This window comes from Panthera uncia, chromosome B1 (assembly GCF_023721935.1).
Source record: "Panthera uncia isolate 11264 chromosome B1, Puncia_PCG_1.0, whole genome shotgun sequence".
NCBI classification, from domain to species: domain Eukaryota; kingdom Metazoa; phylum Chordata; class Mammalia; order Carnivora; family Felidae; genus Panthera; species Panthera uncia.
This window is the reverse complement of record NC_064811.1, coordinates 78,239,658-78,264,052: the sequence shown is the minus strand read 5'-3', so window position 1 is coordinate 78,264,052 and position 24,395 is coordinate 78,239,658. Positions and strand designations below refer to the sequence as shown.

Here is a 24,395-nt window from a genome sequence, read left to right as displayed (position 1 = left end):
GGCTCAGTCGGTTAAGCATCCGACTTCGGCTCAGGTCATGATCTCACGGTTCGTGAGTTCGAGCCCCGCGTCAGGCTCTGTGCTGACAGCTCAGAGACTGGAGCCTGTTTCAGATTCTGTGTCTCCCTCTCTCTCTCTGACCCTCCCCCATTCATGCTCTGTCTCTCTCTGTCTCTTTCTGTTTCAAAAGTAAAATAAACGTTAAAAAAAAAACTTTAAAAAAAGAACAATTTTTTTAAATTATGAAGAAAGTTTATTTCACTCCATAATTCATTTTAGAAAAACAAATTTCCTTATGATACTTTGCCTTGCCATCCAAGAACCATGCTACCCTCTTCATTATTTGAGTCTTTTTACATCTCCCAGAAAAGCCTTGTAATACTTTCTGTGCGGTATCTTTCACCTGTAGGTTACCCTGTGTTCCACCCATTTTGGATAGCTAGAGCTTGAAATTCAAATGTCCTTGAAAAGTTGATACAGGAGCCTCCAGGCTAAAACTGATGTTGCCCAGGATGACAGCAGGCGTTTTCATACTGATCAAAGACATAAATTCAAGCTCAGGGGATAGTAAACTAAAAGAAAATTTGGAAGTTGGAGATTTAATATTTCAGATCATAACAGCAGTACATACATGATATAATCATCTCCTCTATAAAAAAGGGTGGGGGTAGGAAGAAGGAGGGAGGAGGAGGAGGGAGTGGGGGAAGAAGAAGAAAACATGATGGTTGTTTCTAAATGGCAAAGTCCTGGTGTATTTTCTTTGTTCTAATCAAAAACAGTCTTCCTGAGGAAGTCAGCTATTTTGGAGCAAGCATGATTTTATGTTACATGTGTAATGCTTCTTCATAATTTTATCATTGTCAATTGATGATGGTTTATTTTATCAGTTTTGACATCTGGAAGAAAAAAAAAACAGTACAATTTGTATAAAGGAATGTTGCCTTAGAATTTCATGTTCAAACCTTCCACCACAACTAAATTAGCCATGACCGAGTTTAAGAGAAGACAAAGGAGAAGCATTCTCTCCATCCTGCCAGCATTTCTGGAAGTTTTAATCCCAACAGCTGAATTGAAGATGATGAATCACATCATCATTCCTGACCAATCAAGCAGAGGAATGGGCCAAGTCAGGAAGGAATGTTTTAACTTTTTTTATATTTTTCTATTTCTTTTTTTTTTTTTTAATTCACATCACACTTATTTTGAAATATGTCACAGGGCTCCTCTTGGGTTTATATCTCTAGAGACAACTTGTTTTCTGGTCCTTTGTCAAATTTGTCCAGAAGCGACGATAGGGAAGAAAACACACACTAGTAATAAAAAAACCAATAGTAAAGTCACCTTTCCACCTAATAATGCTGAAAATTTCTGAAGTATCAGAGGAAAGGCAGTACTTTGGATCTCTGTCTTTTATTTTCTAGAAAGAAGCATTCTACCAAAAATCGATTAGCAGTTCACAAATTTAAAGTCACAACATCAGAACTGCTTGAAGTGAACAGATATCAGACAAATGGGTTTTCTGTTCAGCAATGCTAGGTGGGCTTGATAAATATAGCCCTCTTACTATTTTTGTTCTATATATATAATAGATTAATTATATATTGTATGTTATGTATATTGTATGTAGTAGATCATAAATTTACATATATACATATATAGATATATATATATAAACCATCTTGGTTAAAAAAAAAAAGTTTTCCTAGGAAGTTTCTAAAGCCTAAGCACTTAATAATATTATAAATGATGTTTATGTTTACTTCACAAATATAAGTGAATTCCTGTCACACAAATGATGGAGTTGGGGAAGGAGATGTACTTACCTAGGTAAGTAGTTAGAGCACATTTGGTAGCAGGCTAGGCCTGAGCAAAGAAGGATGATCTCAAGGCTCTTTAGTCATAGGCTAAAAGAGACCACCTAACAACAGGTGGAAGACAACAGGTAACAAGATAGTCACAAAAATGGTTTGGCTTCAGAAGGGTCTTCCATTTGGCACCAACTTGAATTCCATGGGACACATCTGTCATCAAGCAAGACTGAAAGCAGAGAGAGGGGAGTCAGTAAAATGAATGGGTAGTTCCATTTGACTGTATTTCTAAAACTCAGCAAATCCTCTGCTTAGTGTAGGTAGTCAGTAAATGTTTGGCAAAAAAGGGCTTCCTTCATCCCTCCATTCAACATCTTTCGAGTATCTATGGCATAAACAAACAAACAGAAACAGTGTGTAATGTGTTAGTGCTTCCATCAGTGAATTCACAGTGAATCACAGATCATGACGATCTTTGACATACACTTTTAAGTCAATCTCCCCACATTGCAGGTTTGAATATGTCCTCTGCACCTCCCACCTCCACACACAGGTTAAAGCTTTTCATCTGTTCCTCTTACCTACTGAACTAATACTCATTTTCCTGATAACCAGGGCCCTCCACAGTGTAGTTAAACAGTCACTTTCCCAACAATATTCTGGACAAAACATTGAAATGGGATACCTTGCACTCTCCTACTTTTTAAAAAGATACTATTTCTTCCAATAGACTATCTTCCATGACTTAATTCTCCCTCCTTTCAAGATTCTCCCATTCTCATGCTCTACCTAAAACATTTTATTTATGAGCTGTTTTAAAACTCCATAATAAAGTCAAGTGCATTAACTTTACCTCCCTTTCAAACTTTCCATTATATTAAACTATCTTGCTGAGAAATAAGATCTGTAACTATCAACAGGAGCCAAAGTATGGAAAAAAGCCCAAATGTCCATCGAAGGATGAATGGATAAAGAAAATGTGGTATATATATACACACACAATGGAGTATTACTCGGCAATCAAAAAAGGATGAAATCTTGCCATTTGCAACTACGTGCATGGAACTGGAGGGTATTATGCTAAATTAAATTAGTCAGAGAAAGACAAAAATCATATGACTTCACTCATATGAGGAATTTAAGACACAGAACAGATGAACGTAAGGGAAGGGAAGAAAAATAATATAAAAACAGAGAGGGGGACAAAACATAAGAAGCCCTTAAATATGGAGAACAAACAGAGGGTTACTGGAGGGGTTGTTGGAGGGGGCATGGACTAAATGGGTAAGGGGTATTAAGGAATCTACTCCTGAAATCATTGTTGCTCAATATGCTAACTAATTTGGATGTAAATTTTAAAAAATAAAAAATGAAATTAAAAAAAAAAAAAGAAACAAGATCTGTATCTCTGTATCTGTAAACCCTTGGCAAACTGCCTTGCTTATAAAATGTATTTTTAGATCTGGGTCACATGGTAGAACATAGGGAAAACTAGATAATCAATATGACTTATAAGATTTTACAAAATTTAGAACTTCAAGAAGGTAAAAAGGAGAAGAAAAAATGTTTAAGAAGGAAAAAAGTCTTGGTATGTAAGAATAAACGATCTTATTAATTTAACCTGCAGGTGAAAATGTTAAGCTAAGAAAGTTTTCAAATATGTGCTCTAATTATGTCCAAAATTTCAGCACAGGAGAAAATATTTAGGAATCGGTGGAAAAAGAAAGAAACAGTATGGTAGAATACATAGAATAGAAATCTGTAATTAAGGGCTCATTCCAGTGTGGATTCTATTATGTAATTTATTATCCACACAAATTTCAACAAGACACTTCAGTGAGCTTAAAACGATTAATGAAAAATTATGTTTCAAAAAAATAGACCAAGTTACGCAGAATGGCATACAACAATGTAAGCCTCAGACAAGATTAACAAATTTTTGTCATGTTTGCTTCCCTAAGGAAAGCGAGATAATATAACTATATAATGTTTCTTAATGGAAAGTCTCTTGTCATTCTGAGTTAGACAATGCTTTATTACATGGAATTGTCCAGTACACTGTAAAACTGCAGGACATTTGTAATCCTGGCCAATTGGCAGTAAATTCCAATAGCATATTATAATAAACAATGACAATAGCACCATAATTTCCAATTTCCAGTACAATACCTATGGAAGATGGCTGACCTAGGATACTACTGTACTGATTCATTTTATAAATACTCCCATTTGTTTTGACTTCTCGTTTGGAATTCAAACATTTAATTTCTCTGTGTGTGCTCACAAGTGTGACCTAGTTTAACCTGTACATATTTTAACAGGTAAATCTAACAGTGTGTAAAGTTACTTACAACTAAACTATTTCATAACAATCCAAAGTCTTCGAATATTGCAACCCTGCCTTTTGACCGCCCATCTTCAGTGCCATTGTTCAGTATGTTTTGCTGCTGCGCTGATGGCTTGGAGCCTGGAGCCTGCTTGGGATTCTGTGTCTACCTCCCTCTCTTTCTGCCCCTCCCCTGCTTGTTCTCTCTCTCTCTCTCTCTCTCTCTCTCTCTGTCTCTAAGTAAATAAATAAAACATTTTTTAAAAGATTTTTAGGAATGGAAGACTGCATTTCGTCACTGAAATTATTCAAAAACACTGACACATTGTGTAAAGAAAATGCAGGCCTCTTTAATGAGTTTTAGAACTTCATTTGAATTCCCTCCTAATAATGCATCCTCTTACTATGTGTACTGGAGGTGGAGCCCTCCTCCCTCCCTACCCTGAATTGGATCTCATTTGACTCTAGAAGTAACTTTGTTTTCTGAAATTTTGGCGATTTTTGTTACAAAATGAATAATCTTCCCTCTTATATCCCCACGAAGAAAGAGTTTAGCTGACATCCACTCTCCACGTGATATCAATGCAACATCCTCTGAATAATAATTTCAAGATGTTATATCATATATAGGAAAGAAAGATGAAAATTAAGATAAATATACCACACGTTTTCTATTGAAAATTATAAATAGTAAGTTATTATTTCTTTTAAAACTCAAATGACTTAAAAGACTTTGTGAATGGTTGAGTTAATTGTTTCCTACCACGTAGATGCATTTTTATTTTTTACAACCACTTTTGATAAAACATCCTTACACTTAATTTAGGTGAATGTGTCTAGATAGCATAGGTGTAGAAATACAAAAAAATCTATCCCATGTTGCCAGAAGTCATATGTGGTTGACCAATTGATCAAATAAGAAAAATAATTAAATTCTCTAAGTATAGATTGTTAATCAAAAGGGAGTCTGCATTTTTTAACTCTGTCATAGGCTGACAAAGACTAAGTATGAAACCTAAGATTTAAAGTTGGAGTAAATTAAAAATAGGAGTAAGGAATACATGTTACTTTAAAATATTAATATCTCCTAAATCGGGAGTCCCTCATCAGTAATTGCCTACTTCCAGCTGACATTTACAATCATTTTATTTTTAGCTAATAATCACTTTGGATATATAAACATACATTATTTCTAAAAATATATATATACAATTACATTTTCCGTTATTTATTGGCACATTATAAATATGTTTGTTGATAATAATGATTCTAAGTAAAAGTTTCAGAACACTATGAAAAACTTCCAAAGTGAAATGGGAGAAATTTCCAAAATAATAGATTCCTATGTCTCTCAATAACTCAAGTCTTTCTTTAAATTTAAATTTCTACATATAGAGAAAATATTTTATGTTCAGTGTGATTGTTTCCCAGGATGTTATTCAAACTGAGAATATTTTTAAGAGTAAATAATTGAAAAATTTATAATCTGCTACACTAGCATTCTCCATTTTAAATTATTTTTTTCTCATTCTTTTTAAAAAATTATCTTTAACAAGTATATAACCTTTTTTAAAGTGTTTTTTATATTTTCTCAATATTGTCATGTTTTCAGAGTCTGATTTAAGTAGATTTTTTCTTAAAATTAATTTATTTTATGCTACCAATTGAAGCTCATAAAATGTATGCTAGGCAGTTTTATAAGCTCTGTAATAACAGAAACTTAATAGTAGTAAAATTAATTCATGAACAGTAATCCCATTTTGTTCTTTTAAAGTTCACATATTCCTTAAGAAATTAAGAGGGATCTATTTCAAGATGAAAATTAAAATGTTCACTCTACACAATATTTGTAGAATAATTGTGGCTTCCCACATTAAGTAATTTATTATAGCAAAATTAGCACTTACAAATTGAGAAGGGAATTATTCTTTTTTTGAAACAAAAAAAATTTCTTCCATTTAGTGTATTTAATAAAGGATGCATTGATTTATATAAATTATTAACTACATAAGAATAATAGAAATTTAAAGATAAAGTGATAGAAGAAACTCATTTTCAGAAATCAAGAAAATTCCTGATGACAGATATGTTTTACAAAACTTAATTCAGGTATAACTTTTCATAAACACAGAGTATAAAATGATATATACCCATTTTTATAGGTAAAATAAAGTAAAAGTATTTCATCCTAGTATTCCTGAATTATTTTTTTAACCTTTTAATTTACAGTGACCTATTGTCTTAACTTAGGATCCCATAAAAACAGACCCAATGACAAGGACTTGGGTACGATTACTTTACTTGAAATGAGGAAACAAGGAAAGTGAAATAAGGAAGGAGAAGCCAGTGTGAGGAGGCATTCACTGGCTTGAAAGCTGCCAGGACCACCTGGCTGGGGAAGCATGCAGAGCACCTAGGTTAATTGTTCACCTGAAGGACAGTAGACTTTCTCCACTGGCTCCCTCTCCCATTTAAACATTGTCCTTAGGGATGTAAATTCTTCCACATTTCTTGGCTGAGCTTGAACTAGGTTCAATGGGGACAACATTAGAGGATTCCCTGTGTGCATAAAAGAAAAATGAGCAGCACGAACTTCAAATTCACCACGGTCAGCACTTGGTGAGTTGAAGCTGTGCAGGTATGGGTGATCCAGACCAGGGTCGGGCCTCGCTATCTTGATGCAGGGCTCGGTGCATCTTACACTACAGACATCAACTCAAATGGGTTGGGAAAACATTTCTTATTTATTTGTTATCAGCAACTTATTTGTGCAGACTCTGGGTTAAGTAATATTCACATATTTTCTCTCTCAGCTTTTTCTTGTGGGGCCAAATTTCTGTTTTGCGATCATCAAGATTTATCTTAATATACTACTCTAGGGATGTAGAAAGATATTTTATAAAATTATGAGGTATAAAAGAGTTAATTAACTTTCCCAGGTGCCTGCAACTTTTCAGGTGTAAGGTTCACCATCTATTGAATTTCCAAGGACATACATACATTTTTTTCTTATTATTCAAAAATGATGTTACTAATGGGGATTGTTCTCTTGGTGACTGAAAAGATGGCTATGTGACTAATGGTCCTTTCCATCCTACGTAAATGCATACACTGTCCTTCAGCAATGACTTGCTGTGTCTGAGGCTATTTACAACTAAGTCCCTTATACTCACTGTCTTCCCGACACCTTCACTGAAGTAGAAACACCCCATTTTGAACTGCATTGTATAGGGCTAAATTGATGTGCATTAAAAAAGTAAAAAAATTCTTTTGTAAAGAAAGCATTGCATAGCCTCCATTCTAATGCCTAAAAACATTACCCTGTACTCAGAAGGCAAAAGATAAAAACTGGGGGAGGGGATCACTTTTCTCATCAAATGCATAGAAAGAGACAAATATTTTAAAATTACAAAGGCTTTATATATTATGTTATTGTTTATTTTGGTCTTTGTTTTTTCATTAGTTGTTGTGCTTTTAGATTTGAAAGAAAGAAAAAAAAAACATATTGGAATAGGATGATCTTGAGAAAAAGTGACAGGTCATCTACCTCTAGAGTCAGCTCTCTCTAGACAGAATCTTTACCACAGGTATCAATCCTCTCTTTTATATCTTATCACTTGCCAGATCCTTTGCGTTTTCTTTTGTCACAATTCTGTCACCACCCAGCCATACTGCCTTTCTGTATTTATTCAGCATATGCTATAGTCTCACCTTTTTTTTTTTTAGCATGAAGTATCAGGAAATAATTCAAACTAGCTCCAAACTAATACAAAGATTAATTGCCAAGATAGAGCATTATCACAGAGTAAAATCTACCAGGGCATAGTAGGAACGAGAATCAGGACCCAGAAATTCACCAAAAACTCAGGCAGTTACTACTTTTGTCTCTTGAATGTCTCTCATCTCCGCTCACTCGGCAACTAGTACATTCTTTGAACTTGTTTGTACACTCGTTTTCTCTACCTCTTTAAGCATTCGTGTTTAACCATTGGACAACCACCTGCTCCTGAGTTTATGTGTTACAAATGACGATTGCCACAATAAATGCTTAGTGCACGCTCCTGATGCTCACAGTTACTCACAGTGATTTAGCTGTCCTGTATCTCAGCCACCCTGTGACTTTTAAACTAGCAATTTAAAATTAGCTAAGAATGTATATAATCAGTACTACCTGTTGGAAACCTGAAATAAAACTTCAGGATCTTCCTTCATTCTCAGTTAATATATGTGGATTGGAATGATGATACTCTAAACACGAAGACCTGGAAGTTGTTGTCTGATTCAAGGGATTGACTCAGTCAGGAACATCCCATTAGATCAAAAGGAAGGATAGCATATAGCACTACGGCACAGCTTTTTCATCAGTAGGACAAGCCTCACGGTGTCCTGTGAAATCGTACTACCTCAATATCAGTTCACATTTTGTTGGTCTTGATAAGTACTAATGAATAATAGTTCAGTGAAAGAACTCATACCAACCTACCCCAGAATGATGGAGATGCCAGGACAGAATCTTATTATCATGAGAGCCAAATTTTTTTCAGAAAATTCTCTAGCATCTACACACGGGGCCTTTATATTGTAAAACACAAAAACAAATATCAACCCCCTCAAAAAAACCTACAAAACTCCCTGAGCATTTTAGGGGAAACTTTTTACTAAATGGGACACAAAGGAGGTCACCTGAGCTTACCTCATGTCAAAGGTATAGGCCACACTAGGTACAAAGACAGGAAGAGTGGTCAAATGCACTTCATTGTATATCACATATAAAATGGGCATATTCAGGGACACCTGGGTGGCTTAACTGGTTAAACATCTGGCTCTTGATTTGGGCTCAGGTCATGACCTCATGGTTTGTGAGTTTGAGCCCTGCGTCGGGCTCTGTGCTGACAGCATGGAACCTGCTTGGGATTCTGTCTCTCCCTCCCTTTCTCTATCTCTCTCTCAAAAATAAATAAATAAAAAGTAAATAAATAAAACAATACTATTCAAGTGATTTTCTCAAATAAAAAATTCTGAGCACTTTCAAGGCATACACATATTCTCTTCCCCTCTGTCTCTAACTCTCCCTCTCTCCTTCTTTCACACAGTCACACACGCGCGCACACACACACACACACACACAAAATGAGAACCGCTGAATCATCTCACTTCTTTTGGCAAGTGCGTACCTTTTTCCTGTGATAATACCTTAAGAATGCTAGTGAATATACGATTAATATTATTTTAGGAAGAAGACGTTGGGAATAAAACTGCATATTTTTTGGCAAAAAGCCTCTCTCTTTGGTTACTGCAGGAGAAAGAGAACTGCAAAGCTGTGGCCATCTGGGAATTGGACCCAGTGGACCGTATTTTCCCAGAGAATGCAGCAGTCTCTTCAAAACTGACAGTAGGTGGGTGCTTCTCCTAGAATGGAGAAGTTGATGTTTCTGTGCATGAATGGCTCTCTATCCTCGGGCTCTGATCTTCCTAGAAGTCTCAAGGGAAGAACTTTCTGTGTGAACTTTGTTCTTTGAAGTGTCAGGTGGACCCAAAGAGTTCAGTTGGCAGGTCATACATTTAAGACAATAGAACACCCCATCCATGCCCGGCCATAGACAATGAGGCCTAAAACAACTGTTGTATTTTTTTTATTTGAAATACTGGCTTTAATGAAAGAACACAGTTGCTGTAGCTATTTAAAGAATAACTGTATACTTATATTTTCTTGCTTGTGACCTAAAGTCACCAATTTAAATAAAAGTTCCTAACCATTGGAATAATTTGCTTAATTATGTTTCATATTAATTACACTGTGGCCCTTAGAAACATGGTAAAATAATTTCTTAGGAGAGTTTTCAAACTGAAAGAGAATGTTTGCATATCCTGTATTCTGTGATGCAATCAATCCCTGCATCAATTGCCTTTTCTAAAGAGCATTTTGGCATCTTTTCTAAACATAGTGATTCTTCATAGAAATACCATGGACAGTCTTTATCTCTCTGCTCCTAGAAATGAGGTCGCTTTTATCAATATCCTACATAGCAGTGGTTAATTAACAAACAGAAATTCTGTCTTTTCAAAAGATTGTCTTCTCTTGATGGCACCAAAGCTCCCTAGTGAGTATTCCTCAAAGAATCTGTCCTCCCTTTCACTGCCAGTAGCTTCTCTCATGGGAACTCAGAGGTGCCTCTCAAGGTCGAACTCAGAACTCACTAGTTCCCTTGATTTGATCCAATTCTGTTTGCCACAAAACCTCCTACTCATTTCAGCTGCATCAAAATACTGCATTAAACTGTCACTGGAGGAGTCAGGCTCGACTAAATCCCCTATCACCCAAAGAAGCTGGAAACCCAGCGTCAATTTTGTTACAGCGACTAGAATCTCTCCAATTCCTTCCTGGTCCAGGTAAGAAACGTTCCACAAAGTTGAGGAAGAAATATTACCTCCTTCTCTGTTAACGCTTGGTCATGGGTATTCCACCGAAAAACAGGCAGGGCCTGTTTTTGCACAGTGTTATCGCTGTGCAAGTGTCCAGCTTTTCTAAATTGATAAACATTCACACATTACCTCCATTTGCAAACCTCACTGATTTCAGGGCAAAGATGAATACCTACCAGTTGCATGCCGTGTCTAAAAAAACAGAGCGCAGGTGTTTAATCCAACAGTCAGGTTTCAATCAAATCTACACCACTCACAAGCTGCATATTGTTTCTAAAAAGAGGGGAATCCTGTTCTATCCAGCAATAGTGTCTCAACCAGATTTACCCCAGTCCATCAAACTCCTTACTATATTGATGGGGTTTTGGAATGGTGGTAGGGCCTGGAGCCGATGGCCAAGAAAGAATTCTTGAGCCAGCTTTGGTGCAAAGAAGGTGATTTTAATTAAAGCACGGAGGCAGGACCCATAGGCAGAAAGACCTGCACTGGGGTTGTGAAAAGGGACTGGTTACATACTATAATGTTGGGGGAGGTAAAGGCAAAAGGGGGGGCCTCCAGAAAGACTTTCTTTTGATAAAGAGGACTCAGAAGATAATGGAGGCCTAGCTTTTGCCAAGCTAAGGTAGTATTAGTACAGTAGGAGGTACCTGGAGAAATGTTTTACTCTGTATTTGCCTCAAGTATTTGTCAATGGGTTGCAGGTTATAAGGAAATTTAATTTTACCTGCCATTTCCTTCTTGCCTTTGTTTTCCACATCACTCTGAAGAAGAGGGTGGTTTGGGGGCTCTTGGAAATGGAGTCTATAGAGGTTTTTGTTTTCCCCTTTCCTTTGTTCTTGAGCAGGCAGGAGTGCCTGAGGAATGTCACACATATCCCACCTGGGGTGGGGGGTGGGGGGTGAGGAGGGCAGGAGTGTCAGCTTGCCTTATGCTCCCTCATCAACATCACTGAAACTCAATGTGGAAGGATTCAAGAATAAGGAGAGAGAAGACACAAATTTATGGAGGCAAGCAAGTATTTGGAGATGACAGGCACACCCCCAAAACATACAGCAGTAAATATCAAATACTGACAAATATTTGGAGCAAGGCATAACAATAAGTCCTCCTAGCAATAAATTCAGAGCAACAGGCCACAAATCCAGACAAAATATCCTGTTATACATGTTTTTAATGTGTGAATCTCTGCTACATGTCTATACCCAAGTATTAGAACTGAAATTCTACAGATAGCATGCTATTTCCTTAGTAAAGGAGCTCCTGAACTGCAAAATCATAAATTGACTTTATTTATGTTACCTGCTTGCCCAGGTAGCTTATGGTATATCTCCCTAAAGATTTTATAGATTAACATAGTTTTATGTCTACTCTGTAATAGTCTAAACGTAACCTTTAATTTCTTCTAAATGCAATTGCAGTTTAGTGGGCTGCCTATTGTTCTTAGTCCTTTTGTTCTTACACAATATGGAATACACTTAAAATCCTTGGGTGCCCTTTCACTGAATCCAGAGCTATTCATAATGTGATTTTTGCATTCATCCTCTGTTCTTCCATTAAAGAGTGGTGTATACTGTGCGAGATTATAGAATAGCCAAGGAAGAAAAGCACAGTTATTTCTGAAAATCTGTGAGAGTAATTTATGCCCTTTGAATCAGTGATTCCTGAACCTGGATAATCGAAAGAGTTACTTGTGGAGATTTTTATTTAATTCAGTCATTTGGGCTTCAGCTTGAGAGATTCCGATTTAGTGGCCTTACAATGTTTTTTTTCAACTGAGTTAATTCTGGTGCTCAGCCCCTCTACTCTATCAGACGGTGATCTCTGAACACACCATGCAGGTCCCCATTGGAAATTAGGGATCTATTTCTCCCTACTGCTCTCAATGCTGCTGGCCAAAAAGCATAAACTACCATCCTCCCCGCCCCCCAAAGGAATTGCCTAACTTGGAGCAAGGTTTACCCAAGGATGTGCTGCATCTTAAGGCCCAATGCCCAGCCCCCATCCTACCTGGGGACACGGTGAAGGGTTATGACTGCTTCAGACGTCCCATGGGACAGGCAAAGGCCTGCATGAATCTGCTTTACAGCTCCAGTCTCCCTGAGCAGGCCGCTTCCAGGCACTGATCCGGGGCACTGCCAGTACACCTGTATACTACAGTCCTTTTCCCAGTCAGCTTCCTGGGGCCCTCCTGTGATGGTTCATTAGTGTTAGGATGCCAAAAGAAAGCTCTCCCTAACTATCCTAAATCAACTTCTCCTCAATCCTGCTGTAAACCCAATGACCAGGTAACATGTCAGCTCATGATAAAAGTTAGCTCTTGTTAGCATTTCAAACTATCTCCATAGTCAGCACCTTTCAGCACCGATGATGCAATGATTCAGTGCATAATAGAGAAGGAACGCAATGATGGTGCTTTACTCTGGACTCACCCAAGTGAAAGTAGCTCAGGTCAGGAGAGAAATATATCAGATGGAGCAGGCGGCTGGATACTGTACCTGATTTCCTCTCGTCCTTGCAAAAAGTCATACACCTTGGTGGTTGAGTCAAGGGTATAAACTAGTGGTTTTAAACCATGTTGGCTTCTCACAATAACTTGTGGAGATGTTTTTAGTGTACTTTCCAATTTCAGTTTGAGATTTGAATTCTGTTGGAATGGCATGAGTCTCAAGTATCTATATTTTTAAAATTTCTCCCAAGTGATTCCTATGTGTATACAGGGTTGAAAAACTATGGTCAAACTGGTAAGTTCAAAGTAATTGGCATTATTAGGCAGCATAGTGTTTCATGGGGAAACAAAATAACGCAATGCTTGGGATTTGGAATAGAATATTGTCCTTTAACACTTAAACTACCAATGAACACATAATGTATTAGGGCCAAAAGGTGACTGTATCTTAATGAAGGCTTTACTATCTCGAGCAAAACCATATATCTACTACAGAAAGTACTTATGTTTAATGGAAGAATAGAAAATGAAGAGTCATAGAAGAAAAACATAGTCTTCTTTTAAATGCCATGCAAGAGAAAGGAAATGTTTACCAGGAACATCAAAGTCAGAATTATATTGGTAAGGATATGCCTTTGGGGACATAAACTGATAAGCTATCTTAACCTGATACCATTGAAAATTCTAAATGTGTATCCTACATAATTCTGATTCTATGACCACCTAGTAATCTTCTGACATTTGACATGCTGTAGGGAGAAAGTCCTCGTGTTGAACGGACAGGAGTAGTTTTTTCCACTTGGTAATATTCTCACTGTAAATTAAGACACATACATTCATGATATACAGTAAATCTCCTGTGAGCTTGGCAAATCTAAGGATCTCAGCATCTAATCAGGCAAATCTAAGGATCTCAGCATCTAATCAAATTTAGGAAACAGACAAGGTGAGTTCTTAGGACTGAAAAGCTGAGGACTGGAACCCAGATAGTGGTAAATCTCAAGTTTCGGGTCTCAGCACAAAATGATCTTCTTTATTTACCAGGAGACATCTACCTTTCTGCTTTACAACCACCTTCTGTAAACAAATTCATCAGAATTGTCAAGTAACTTCCTGAAGCAATGGGAAAGAAAACCTCACCTCAACGTCTAATCGTTTTCGGCAGGAAGTTTTGCAAAATGATTGCACATTTATAGCTTTCCCTCAGTCTCTAAATTGGTCTAAAAAATAGTTGAAAATACATTTTTAAAAACTTCAATAATATTGTGTCTGACAGTGATGTGAGCAAAATCACTAACCCTGTCGCCAGTGAGCAACAAAGGAAACTGGTCTGATCGATCAGAAAGAGCATCAGTGTTGACTGTATCCCGCTATCTAAAAAGCCAATCTGTAAAGTGTTATCAGTGAAAGCAGTAAAGGAGCGCAGAGTGAGAGGAAAACAGGAGATTCAACGGCACCTTTCAGCAATTCCTTAGGTGACAAGTAACAAAATGTATGAAAAAAGTGAAAATGGAAAGTTCACCTATTTCTGAAATATTTGGAGATTCTGTTCTTGAACACATCTCTTAGGGTAAATGTTTTGATGATTATATAAGTAAAGGCAAAATCAGATAAAAAAAATTCACAGTTTTGAACTGAGTAAATAAAAACATTTGAACTGAAGTTCAAAGAATGTAAATAAGGAAAAATATTGTGTCAAATGGAAAAATTAAAAACTGAAACCATTCCTTGCAAATCCAATACCAGCAAAATCCTGAAACCAAATGACTATTCACTGCAGTTAGAGAGGAGATAACGTTATTTTAATAGCTCATCCAGTCACTCATCTTTGTCATTTAAGCATCTTCTACAAGAGAAAATGTGAAGACAATTAAAAAGAAAACGTTGTGGAGTACATTGTGAGGGTGCCTGGGTGGCTCAGTCAGTTAAGCGTCCGATTTCGGCTCAGGTCATGATCTCACAGTTGGTGAGTTTGAGCCCAGCATCAGCCTCTCTGCTGTCATTGTGGAGCCAGCTTTGGATCCTCTGTCTGTCTCTCTGACCCTCCCCTGCATTCTCTCTATTTTTCTCAAAAATAAACAAACATTCAAAAAAAAAAATTTTTAGAATAGAAAAAAAAAAAAAACATTGTGGCCTTTATTACCTTTAGTAAGGAATTTATTTTTTTTCCCATGGCTCCAGCTGACAGAACTGTTCAGAGTTCCTTCTACCTCATGTTCCAACATACACAAGCTAAGAGAAAAGAAAAATAATTTGAGTCTTTGCTTGCTTTCCTATGTAATGTGAACCAAGGAAAACATTTGATTCTATCTATTTGGTGGAGAGATAGATAGATAGATAGATAGAGTTCACATACATGTATATATAATTTTGTATGAAAGAAATATAGACAAGAAAAATTATCAAGTTGTCTTTAGCCAGAGAGGTTTTTTTTTTTGTTACCATAATGAACATTTTAAAGAAATTCCTTCCAGTTTTACACACACACACATACATATAAATATACACATATCTGCTTATATACAGATATGTGTATATACACATAATTTTGCTCAGTTTAATAGCTCTTCACCACCCCCACACCCTCACTCATCTATCCTCCCAGTAGCTTTTAGGCAACAAATATCTATCTATACTTGGCATTTTAAAAACTTGTCAATATTTTCATCTTCAAATGCTAGTTAGGAGGATATAAATTATCTTGGACTCAGTGAATTCATATACAACTTTCTGACAAACTTTTCTAAATAGTATCATTCCGTAAATAGAAGAAATCATTAGTTCCAAATCCAAGATTAATAATCATGTGACCAATTAGAACACTGATAAAAATATAGAATAGATCATACATTGGTCCTATGGTTATTAATCTGTTGTTTCCATTTAAATTCATGCATCTGGAAAAACCAATGACTACGATTCTCTATTCTGATACCTTTGGTTTAATAATAAAGATAATTGATCACTGATGACTTTCAGAGTTTCTCTCTAATCCCAGAATTTTCTCATAATTGGAAGAAGATATAATTATATAAATAATTACATAAATATATAGTAATATATTCTTTTATAATTTTTCCCTTTATAAGCAATTGTCCTAAGTCTGCAGTATACCACACAGTTCTCTCCCTTTCGGACTGAAACACTCATTCCCCCAACTACTGGGAGTATTAATAGCTAACAGTCCTCAGCCCTGGCCTGAAGAGAGTCATTTTGCCCAGGTTTATGCTCCCTTTCCAGGGACAGCCAGAGACCAGTGACTAATCAGCACAGGGGAATAAAGGCCTGAATTCCTTGTACCAACTTGTGCTGCTGCTGCAGAGGCATCCCAGCTCCAGAGCTCCCTTTGGCATAGAAGATTTAGGCCTTTGTTGTGACTGCACCACGGTTCAATGTCTCCCTCTGCCCAAATCGGCTTTCCCCACTCCCTTGACAGGTACTAATCTTGAGAAAGCTCCTCAATAACCTTCTGCTTGCTGACCTCCCTTTCAGAGTCTGCTTCCTAGCTGAACTGACCTGGAACAATTATTAAGACACAAATTAAACCACTCCAAAGTGGTCCCCACATTTGGGGAATGAGCGGGGAGGTGGGGGAGGTTTGTAATCTGATTACAAAGCTAGGAAGTGTTGCCTTGTTGTTTAGAATTGTATCTTCCAATCACTGTACAGACCTTGAATTTAAAGAGCAGCATTAGCCTTCAGGGTAGCACAAAATTTGTGGTCACTGATAGATCATGGTCTCATCCCTATTTGATAAAAATGTAGGGCAAATATGCCGTAAAAATGGCACATTAGAATAATCTTCTCAAAATCGATTTTCTGAATAAGGATTTCAAAAGTCTGTGTGACTCCCTTTTGACACAGATGAAAGATGGAAAAATGCAAGGCTATTTTTAGCCCGTTATGAATATATAAATAACCCTCACTTACGATAAACATCTACTTAAAGGCAGCAGCTACGAGGAGAAAGCAGTGTTGCTGGCCAGCCCAAGACTTTTCTCTCGAGAGTTGTTTCTTTCAAAAGAACTTTCATATTTCAATTAAACATCAATTTGTATAGGTATAGTGTGGAGTTTGGTACCTACATTAAGAAATCCCAATGGAAAAAAAATGGTAGAGGTAAAAGAACGTTTTTGCCTACAGAAGTAAAAAGGAGAGAAGGTCCATAAGAAATCATGTCTTAATCTTCTAAATACTTTCTTATCATAAAGTTTGAGTGAGTAATAATTGCCACCATAAAGTCTTCATTTTGTGACAAATGTGAAGCAGTGAACAGCATTCAATTTGATTTAAAAGCATTTATTGAGTATGTATTATATGCAAAGCACTATGTTATATGATGTAAGGGATGTAAAGGATCTGACAATCTCATTTGGGAACATAAAGCAAATGCTTTATCAGTCTAATGCAAGGTGGGGAAATAAACTAAGGGCCATCCAAGGGCATCCAGTGGAGGCAGAGAATGTCATGGGGTGAAGGCTCACAAGATGCTCCTTGAGAATAACACCATTTAATACAAGAGCAAAAGAATGGATTACTAACAGAGCGGCCATTTCAAACCAGCAGTGTAAGTGAAAGGTCATGAAAGTTGGATGGAGTGAAAGAGGTGTGCCTGGAAGGCAGAAATAGCCATTGTTATAGTCTCATTTTCTTTTCTCTTGCAGGCTTTGACTAGTAAATATAGTAAGTCTCTCTTTTTCCTATATCCCTGTAAGCCTCATCTCAAGAGAAACCAGATAGTAATTTGAGAGTTAGCATAATTAACTCCACCAGTGGTAATGTCTTCAAAAGCAAGATATAGAATAATTCCATTACATATCTATGGAAAGAGCAACAACAAGACTTAAAAAAAAGAAAAGAAAAAAAAAAAAGAAAACTACTTTGTTGTGAGTTGTAAAGTGTTGACAAAAAGGAATTTTTATCTGTACCAAAAGGACTTAAACTGATAATGGTAATTTAAAATCTACTAATATCAGTTTCTACTGCTTTAGTTTGGTACATAATAATTATATTTTGCATATTTTTAATTAATAAACCACTTTTTTAGAGCTTCTTTAAGCTCTTGTATGATGAAACTGGTTGCTCTCCAAGGAAATTATTGTTGTTATTGTACATATTTTACATCCTTTTTAACCCTTGAAAAGTAACTGGCAATCATTTTATTGGTTATATCTGAGAGTGAATTATATAAGGTAGACTAGTGCTATTTTCTCATTTAAAAACGAAAATAGCTGCAGAAGGCGGAAGCAGAGCTATTGATAGTATACTTTTAAGGCCTCGTATAGTGGTCTCTAGACAAAAGAAGTAAATTATACTCTTAGATTAGATCAAAGATTTTAAGAAACGAGCTTCTGTAATACGCTGTGGTATAATATTAATAATAATCAAGTGATGGTGAATTGGATGGACACAGAAAGCGTTCAGACTGCACCCCCTGCCACTGAACATGAAGGAGTGGCTAAAAGTGGGATGGCTTCCTATGGCTAACCATCTGCACAGTGGCTGCCCTTGTCCCTTCTGTTCCCCAGTTACTCTGTTAGAATACCTCTGTTTAAAACGGGCCCCAAGCTGGGAGGAAGTTACAGTCCTCTGAAAGGAAGTCTATAAAATATGAAGAATGTCTGTCTCCCTATCTGCTATGGAAAAGCTGATTTGGGGCTTTTTGAGGCTTGTTACAAAGTGTAAAGGAGAATAGACATGACCTGTGTAGGTTATTCGAGAACAAGATTGGGCCTCTTTGTAAGAGTGACTATAGTGTCATCTGTACTCCTGAGGAGAGACCTTTCAGATCCTGCCACCGATTCCTTCCTGCCCACAGCACAAACTCACACCTCATATACGGATTTAGAAATATTTAACTAATGTTCAGAAAATTTAGTATTTAATAGTCAGAAGTATTTAATTAGTACCTAAGAGATACCAGGTACTAGTCTAGGCCCTAAGTGCTGACTTGTTAATAGCCAGCACTTAATGAGTACATTGTCTAGAAGAACAGACGGGATTTAAGCAAAAAAGTTAATAGAGAAACACATAAATTAAAATATTGGTGAATCTTCTTAAGAAAAAAGAAGAGAGATTAGAAATATTAGTGTGGGTTTCCTACCCTAGACTGAGTATTTGCAGACGTAATAAAGTAATGTAGTATTTAAGCTGAGGTCTGAAGAAGGAAAAGGAGCCAGTCATTTGAAGGGGAAGAAAAAGGCAGTGCTGTTGTTGCTGCTGTTGCTGTTTTTAACTGCAAGGAATTTGGGGAATGACCTATTACTCTAACCAGATAAACAGAAATTTCTAAAAAAACATCAGAGGATTAACTTGGAAAAAAAATCCAATCTACCAAAAATGTCTAACAGAAAGTAGATATACCTTGTTTTGCTCTCACTACTTATTTAATTTCCTCTCTCATAACTGTTAAATACTTTAAGTACAATTCATGCATCAATATCATTTTCTAACCTATTGTTTCCAGAAAAAAAGTATTGAAATTTATCCCGAGGTTACCAGCTAGAAATGAAAATGCCCAATTTCTCGTTCTGTTTTCTTTAGAAAAGCAAGTCATATGGTGAAGTCCAACATCAATGGATCAGGGAAATATGAAGGGACTGAAGAATTACCAAATATAGTCTACACTATCATGTCCTATTTGCAAAAATATTGTTCATATATTATGAAAATTATAACTCTTAACTTTAGGTCAGGCTGTAAATCACCAAATGGAATCTTGGAATAACATAAGTATTATGTCAACGTAAGATCTCTTTTGGAAGCTACAGAAACCTGGTCATATCTCCCATAGGTAATAAAATAATATTTTTATTAAAAGATATTTTAGAAGACAATGGTATTGTTTTATATTCTATCAAGGTTTTGTATCCAGAAAATACTGAATAGTTTAAGTTTCTTCTATGTATATATTGTCATCTAGTGTATATGAACTTAATGGTATATTAATATAGAATAAATGGAAAAAAAATCGTTCATTACATAGTACACAGTTAGTCTGTGAGGTTAATTGTCTTTGGAGGTCGCTGAATCAAATGCTGTGGCTAGAATTTTGAGGGCTGTTGAAAAAATTTATGATGACTAATAGCATTCATCATTATTCATGCCAACCTCCATGTAATGAACTCTCCAACTTGAGGCTTGGACTGATCACCTCAGGGGTCAAATGGAATGGTCCCCTTTGTGTACTTAATAATAGGCTATTCATTTGGGAACATTCATAAGCTCGAAACACAGATAAGAAGTAATATTACAGACCTCCAAAAATCACATTATACTTCAACATTTCGATGTAGTGAGGACAAACAATCCTATTTATTATTACTATCAACACTGTACTCAGTTATATTTTTACCCCAATTGGCTTTGATCAATCTGAAGTGAATCAAGATTGAAATTACAGCTATTTTCAAATTATATATGAACAGATAATCCATTTTCAATGCAGAATTCCAAGCAAAATTTAAACTCTCAGAGACAAAGAAAAGTTTTTGTTTTTCCTTAAAGATTCATATTAGTTTCATTCTAAGTGAGGGTCCATCCTAGCAGGCACTAAAACAGAGGAACTGAAGAGACTCTTTTTCTTTTTCTCCCATTTTTGTCTTGCTCCCCAGTAAGCTCTCTACTCCCCAAGGAAATGCAGGAAAAATGCAAATGCTAATGTGAGTCTTCAGGTTAAAAATACAACATAATTTCTCCATCTGCATTGTGAAATGGAAGATAAAAATGAGTTAGGCAAAATAACTTTCCAGTTCCTTCTAAATTGGCTTTTCACAATGTTATTTTTATTCTTTTTATTTTTGAAAAATTTTGTATTAGCAGAACAACAAACATATTCATATATTAATACAAATAGAAAATTTACCTGCAGACAAACATGTACGTGGTTTGGGGTATTATCTACTCTTTTGAGTTATGTAAACTCCTATTATCTCCCTTAATCAAAGGCACAAACATCATAATACAGTTTTATTTTAGTAAAAGTATTTTCATGGATGGAGGAACAATTACATATTTTGTATATAAATAAGGGAAGTACAACATAAAATCGTTTATTTTGAAACATGTATCATTATCAAAATCCCATAAACAGAGAAAGGATACATTGGGAGGATAAGGGTTTGAGGTAAATTAGTAAGGGAAAGAACGAATGTTAAAAAAATTGATGAGGTCTCTCTAGTCTTAGGCAAAATACAAAATGAGTTCAGGTCTTGAAAAGCAAAGTTGACATATAACTGAAATTCTGTGCAAATTCCTAACTTTATTCCTTAGTTACAAATATGTAAATAATTGTATTATGTGATTATTCACTGTTTCTTAATTTTTGCACATAATTCAAAGGCATTTACCTTTTAAAACCTTGCTAGATATATATTTCTAGATGTACGTTACAAGTTATTAACTGAGTTACTTTTGTCTGACAATATAAAAATCTATTAGGAATATTAGTTTAATCTGTTAAATTAATGTCACAAAAGTGCAAGGAAAGAGCACTCATAATTGAAACTTCTATTGGAATATAATAGATTCTTGGCATTTCAGCAGATCTATTCTGATCATCCAAGGGATCTCAAAAACAAATTTACTAAAGTAGTTTGTAATTTTTTTGAGACACGAGTTTAAAAAATTAAGTGATGTGTGGGGTGCCTGGGTGCTTCAGTTGGTTAAGCCTCCAATTCTTGATTTTGGCTCTGGTCAGGATTTCACAGTTGAAAGATTGAGCCCCATGTCAGGCTCTGCACTGAGTGGAGCCTCCCTGGGATTCTCTTTTTCCCCCTCTCTCTCTCTGCCCCTTCTCCCCTTGCATTATCTCTTTCTCCCCACCCCCACTCTCCCCTTCTCTCTCCCTCTCAAAATAAATAAATAAACATTAAAAAATGTTAAATACAAAAAAAAAAAACTAGGTTGTGTGCAACTGGTGCTTGAGTTACCAACGTGGACAAAGCTGGCTGGTTCTTGTATGTCTGGGTGGTCATGGCTAGAAGTGCCAAAAAACAGTTGGAGGTTTGAGTCACAGTTGTCCTTTGCTGCAGAAGAGCCACTGACAAAAGCTAGAATACAAAGAAAGTGACTTTTTTCTCCCCTCTTTCCACCCTCAATTTGCAGTGTATCCTCCTCCCCTTCCAGCTGGAAGTCAGCTCAAAAGGGAGCCCAGGAAGAAGACTTTGTGGTGACTCAGCCCCAAGATCACAGAAAGTATAGAAGGTGGGGTTGGACATCACAGACAAATAACAGCTCAAAATATTGTTTTGTTTTTGTGAAGGAAAAGAGTCCATTACTAATACTACAGATATATTGAGGTGAATACATGTAAGGAAGTAATGGTATTCAAAAATGTGTATTTTTCATAATGTGTGCAGATATATTGAATTAAAGTTTGAATTTTTAATTATTTTAAACAAAATTGACTATCCTCATCATATATAGAATCACTCTGAGCTTGTTGGAGAATTACACTTTGAACCATGGAGAAAGTGCTAAAGTTACACAGTCAGCTATTACTTCCAATCTCAATGATCAATATTTACTCAATCTCCCCATTTTTTTAAGAAAACCACCATTATTTTATATTAATAAAATAAAATATTCTCATGATAGATTTTATAAATTTCTATGTTTATTATAGAAATAGAACACCATAACTTCAGCAGATTACAATAACTTCTGATGCATACTAGATACTTTATTCTTTTTTTTCTCCTGTTATATTTTCTAATTGGTTATTGGTGGTACATGGGCAACCATTGCGTTAGGGGTATTTATCTTATATCTAGTCACTTTATTCAACTCTTCTATTAATTTGATTCTTCGAGGATTTCAATTAAAATAATATTGTCAATCAATAATCAGAATACTGTCTCCTATAACAAAATAACACCTCTGCTTCTATTTCATATTGTATTTAATTAGAAAGAGCATCAGTGAGCATGATTCCTTTCCTTACTACAAAAATTACTCTTGGACTTAACCTCTAGATTTTTTACTTTTATTGTTCTTAAAGTTGTTAGATTACTTGTCAGGCTCTGAGTTGCTACCATATGTACACGAAGTAATTTTTTTGAAATTTGGAAATGAATCATATTTTCCTTGTCTACTTTATTGTTTTAGAGCTCCAAAATTACAGTAATTTTTGAAGTATGTAACATTATTTCTAATATACTCTTTGCATACAATTTAGCTCTCAGTAGCTAAAGGGTGCTTAATACTGCACTAGATGTTGTGAGGGGAAAAACTGAACCCACTAATACTAAAAAAGTTATTGCTTTCAAGTAGTTTCTGTTTTAGTTGGTTAGGCAATTAGGCCTGTCACAAAGGAGTCTGTAATAAAAATACTAAACAATGATAATAGTTAATATTTATTGAGTCTTTACTACATGCCAATTATTTTTTGAGATAGATTTTGGAATTATGTTTATGATAAATCTGAGACCCTAAACTTGTTGATGTACTTGCTTAAGTCATCTAAGATCTAGCCCAGCTTGGTTAAGAGTGTGGGCAGTCTGACCTAGCATCTTCTTAAACACTGTGTTATATGTTCTTCTGAGAACTAAGAAAGGAGGGCCAATTAGATGATAATAGGGCATGACAGTTTTATGGAATTTTTAAGGATGATGTGGTATTTTGAGAATGGAGAATATTCTAGACAGAGTCCCTCTAATGGGATAGTGGTGTGAAAAGGACAGGACTTGGGAGAAGCAATGATTAGGCTAGTCTGAAGCAGAAGGTGAATAAAGGAGAATCATGAACTTGAAAAAGATTGGGGAAAACCGTGAATTCTAACCTATGGACTTTATTTTCAGCTTGAAAGTAGTAGGGAACAATAGAGGAAGTGGGACACTGTGAAGCAGTCACCACATACAGCAGGTCTTCCAGATCTCTTTCAACAGTGATGATAAAAAGGGAAATGAAGATATTTCAACCTAAACAATATTCAAGGAGAAGAAGCCCCACGAAATCACAAGCAGCCATAATTACGGCTGAGAAAAATATGTGACATACAGCAACAAGCTACTTTGAATGTGGTGAATACTTTTTCTTTAAGCCTATTGCAGCCCCGAAGGGGACAGTCAGAGGGAACAAAGCCTCAGGTTCAAAAGTTCTGATGCAATTTCCATCTTCAGAATTCTGTCAGACTGAGCTAGAAATATTTTTATCCAAATCCCAAATCCTCCTAAGATTTCAGGTAGCCTCCAGCTATGCTGAACCACTTTTCACACTGTTTCAAAACTTCCATTCCTTTTATTCCTGAAATATGGGTTTGCCTTATCTTAAAACACACGTGCAGGCACGCATGCACACACACTCCACCGGACAAAAAGCCTGTAGAAAAGAAAAGTTACAGACATCTTTAAGAATATCAGAAGAGATTAGCTTTATCTCCTGGTGTGGGGCC

At 36.0% G+C, this 24,395-nt stretch overlaps 1 long non-coding RNA gene across 1 annotated transcript; it reads right to left on the bottom strand.

Moving 5' to 3' along the window:
* Positions 1-312: 312 nt before the first annotated feature.
* LOC125922946 (uncharacterized) lies at positions 313-15,225 on the bottom strand. The gene is made up of 3 exons (XR_007457842.1): positions 15,147-15,225; positions 1,824-2,037; positions 313-896 (listed from the first exon to the last, which is right to left on the bottom strand). It is a non-coding gene; the product is annotated as an uncharacterized LOC125922946 (long non-coding RNA).
* Positions 15,226-24,395: the final 9,170 nt, after the last annotated feature.